Source organism: Tursiops truncatus, chromosome X, assembly GCF_011762595.2.
Source record: "Tursiops truncatus isolate mTurTru1 chromosome X, mTurTru1.mat.Y, whole genome shotgun sequence".
NCBI lineage: Eukaryota > Metazoa > Chordata > Mammalia > Artiodactyla > Delphinidae > Tursiops > Tursiops truncatus.
The window spans coordinates 80,373,916-80,378,443 of NC_047055.1; positions in this window are offsets into that span (position 1 = coordinate 80,373,916).

Below are 4,528 nucleotides of genomic sequence, written 5' to 3' on the forward strand. Positions count from 1 at the left end.
GTTTATTTTTGTTTTTATTTCCATTTTTCTTGGGGGTGGGTCAAAAAGGAGCTTGCTGTGATTTATGTCATAGAGTGTTCTGCCTATGATTTCCTTTAAGAGTTTTAGAGTGTCTGGCCTTACATTTAGGTCTTTAATCCACTTTGAGCTTATTTTTGTGTATGGTGTTAGGGAGTGCTCTAATCTCATACATTTACATGTACCTGTCCAGTTTTCCCAGCACCACTTATTGAAGAGGCTGTCCTTTCTCCACTGTACATTCCTGCCTCCTTTATCAAATATAAGGTAACCATATGTGTGTGGGTTTATCTCTGTGCTTTCTATCCTGTTCCATTGATGTATATTTCTGTTTTTGTGCCAGTACCATACTGTCTTGATTACTGTAGCTTTGTAACTATAGCCTGAAGTCAGGGAGCCTGATTCCTCCAGCTCCGTTTTTCTTTCTCAAGTTTGCCTTGGCTATTTGGGGTCTTTTGTGTTTCCATACAAAGTCTGATATTTTTTGTTCTAGTTCTGTGAAAAATGCCAGTGGTAGTTTGATAGGGATTGCATTGAATCTGTAGATTGCTTTGGGTGGTAGAGTCATTTTCACAATGTTGATTCTTCCAATCCAAGATCATGGTATATCTCTCAATATTTGTATCATCTGTAATTTCTTTCATCAGTGTCTTATCATTTTCTTCATACAGGTCTTTTGTCTGCTTAGGTAGGTTTATACCTAGATATTTTATTCTTTTTGTTACAGTGGTAAATGGGAGTGTTTTCTTAATTTCACTTTCAAATTTGTCATCATTACTGTATAGGTATGCCAGAGATTTCTGTGCATTAGTTTTGTATCCTGTTACTTTACCAAATACATTGATTACCTCTAATAGATTTCTGGTAGCATCTTTAGGGTTCTCTATGTATAGTATCATGTCATCTGCAAACAGTGACAGCTTTGCTTCTTCTTTTCCGATTTCATTTCCTTTTATATCCCTTTCTTCTCTGTTTGCTGTGGCTAAAACTTCCAAAGCTATGTTGAATAAGAGTGGTGAGAGTGGGCAACCTTGTCTTGTTCCTGATCTTAGTAGAAATGGTATTAATTTTTCACCGTTGAGGATGATGTTGGCTGTGGGTTTGTCATATATGACCTTTTTTATGTTGAGGAAAGTTCCCACTATGCCTACTTTCTGGAGGGTTTTTATCATAAATGGGTGTTGAATTTGTCGAAAGCTTTCTCTGCATTTATTGAGATGATCATATGGTTTTTCTCCTTCAATTTGTTAATATGGTGTATCACATTGATTTGCGTATACTGAAGAATCCTTGCATTCCTGGAATAAACCCCACTTGATCATGGTGTATGATCCTTTTAATGTGCTTTTGGATTCTGTTTGCTAGTATTTTGTTGAGGATTTTTACATCTATGTTCATCAGTGATATTGGCCTGTAGTTTTCTTTCTTTTTGACATCTTTTTCTGGTTTGGTATCAAGGCAATGGTGGCCTTGTAGAATGAGTTTCAGAGTGTTCCGCCCTCTGCTATATTTTGGAAGTTTGAGAAGAATAGGTGTTAGCTCTTCTCTAAATGTTTGATAGAATTCGCCTGTGAAGCCATCTGTTCCTGGGCTTTTGTTTGTTGGAAGATTTTTAATCACAGTTTCAATTTTAGTGCTTGTGATTGGTCTGTTCATATTTTCTATTTCTTCCTGATTCAGTCTTGGCAGGTTGTGGTTTTCTAAGAATTTTTCCATTTCTTCCAGGTTGTCCATTTTATTGGCATAGAGTTGCTTGTAGTAATCTCTCATGATCTTTTGTGTTTCTGCAGTGTCAGTTGTTTACTTCTCCTTTTTCATTTCTCATTCTATTGTTTTGAGTCTTCTCCCTTCTTTTCTTGACGAGTCTGGCTAATGGTTTATTAATTTTGTTTATCTTCTCAAAGAACCAGCATTTAGTTTTATTGATCTTTGCTATTGTTTCCTTCATTTCTTTTTCAATTATTTCTGATCTGATCTTTATGAGTTCTTTCCTTCTGCTAACTTTGGGGTTTTTTTGTTCTTCTTTCTCTAATTGCTTTAGGTGCAAGGTTAGGTTATTTATTCAAGATGTTTTCTGTTTCTTAAGGTAGGGACTGTATTACTATAAACTTCCCTCCTAGAACTGCTTTTGCTGCATTCCATAGATTTTGGTACTTGTGTCTCCATTGTCATTTGTTTCTAGTATTTTTTAATTTCCTCTTTGATTTCTTCAGTGATGACTTTGTTATTAAGTAGTGTATTGTTTTGCCTCCATGTGTTTATATTTTTTTACAGATCTTTTCCTGTAATTGATATCTAGTCTCATAGCATTGTGGTCAGAAAAGATACTTGATACAATTTGAATTTTCTTAAATTTACCAAGGCTCGATTTGTGACCCAAGATATGATCTATCCTGGAGAATGTTCCATCAGCACTTGAGAAAAATGTGTATTCTGTTGTTTTTGTATGGAATGTCCTATAAATATCAATTAAGTCCATCTTGTTTCATGTATCATTTACAGCTTTTGTTTCCTTATTTATTTTCATTTTGGATGATCTGTCCATTGGTGAAAGCGGGGTGTTAAATCCCTAATATGAATGTGTTACTGTCAATTTCCCCTTTATTTTAAAGTCTATTTTGTCTGAAATGAGAATTGCTACTCCAGCTTTCTTTTGTTTTCCATTTGCATGGAATATCTTTTTCCATCCCCTCACTTTCAGTCTGTATTTGTCCCTAGGTCTGAAGTGGGTCTCTTGTAGACAGCATATATATGGTTCTTGTTTTTGTATCCATTCAGCCATTCTGTGTCTTTTGGTGGGAGCATTCAATCCATTTACATTTAAGGTAATTATCGATATGTATATTCCTATTCTCATTATCTTAATTTTTTTGTGTTTGTTATTGTAGGTCCTTTACTTACCTTGTGTTTCTTGCCTAGATAAGTTCCTTTAGCATTTGTTGTAAAGCTGGTTTGGTGGTGCTGAACTCTCTCAGGTTTTACTTGTCTTTAAAGGTTTTAATTTCTCATTCAAATCTGAATGAGATCCTTGCTGGGTAGAATAATCTTGGTTGTCGGTTTTTCTCCTTCATTACTTTAAATATGTCCTGCCAGTTCCTTATGACTTGCAGAGTTTCTGCTGAAAGATCAGCTGTTAACTTATGGGGATTCCCCTGTGTGTTATTTGTTGTTTTTCCCTTGCTGCTTTTAATGTGTTTTCTTTGTATTTAATTTTTGATAGTTTGATTAATATGTGTCTTGGCATGTTTCTCCTTGGATTTATGCTGTATGGGACTCTCTGTGCTTCCTGGACTTGATTAATTATTTCCTTTCCCATATTAGGGTAGTTTTCAATTATAATCTCTTCAATATTTTCTCAGTCCCTTTTTCAGTCTCTTCTTCTTCTGGGACCGCAGTAATTCGAATGTTGATGCGTTTAATGTTGCCCCAGAATTCTCTGAAACTGTCCTCAGTTCTTTTCGTTCTTTTTCTGCTCTGCAGTAGTTATTTCCACTATTTTATCTTCCAGGTCACTTATCCGTTCTTCTGCATAAATTATTCTGCTATTGATCCCTTATAGAGTATTTTTAAGTTCATTTATTGTGTTGTCATCATTGCTTGTTTCCTCTTTAGGTCTTCTAGGTCCTTGTTAAATGTTTCTTGCATTTTGTCTATTCTATTTCCAAGATTTTGCTTCATCTTCACTCTCATTATTCTGAATTCTTTTCAGGTAGACTGCCTATTTCCTCTTTATTGGTTATGTCTGGTGGTTTTTACCTTGCTCCTCCATCTGCTGTGTGTTTTTCTGTCATCTCATTTTGCTTATCTTACTGTGTTTGGGGTTCTACTTTTTGCAGGGTGCAGGGTCATAGTTCCCGCTGTTTTTGGTGTCTTTCCCCAGTGACTAATGTTGGTTCAGTGGGTTGTGTAGGCTTCCTGGTGCAGGGGGACAAGTGCCTGTGTTCTGGTGGATGAGGCTAGATCTTGTCTTTCTGGTGGGCAGGTCCACAACTGGTGGTGTGTTTTGGGGTGTCTGTGGCCTATTATGCTTTTAGGCAGCCTCTCATCTAATGGGTGGGGTTGTGTTCCTCTTTTGCTAGGTTGTTTTGCATAGGGTGTCCAGCACTGTAGCTTGCTGGTCGTTGAGTGAAGCTGGGTCTTGGTGTTGAGATGGAGATCTCTCAGAGATTATCGCCATTTGATATTCCATGGAGCTGGGAGGTCTCTTGTGGTCCAGTGTCCTGAAGTTGGCTCTCCCACCTCAGAGGCACTGCACTGACTCTTGGGTGGAGCACTAAGAGCCTTTCATCCACACAGCTGAGAATAAAAGGGAGAAAAAGTAGAAAGAAAGAAAGAAAGAAAGAGGATAAAATAAAAATAAAGATAAAATAAAATAATTAAAATAAAAAATAAACAACAATTATTAAGAAAAAAATTTTTTAAAAGAATTCAACAACACAACAACAACAAAAAAAACGGATGGACAGAACCATAGGACAAATGGTGAAAGCGAAAGATATACAGACAAGAT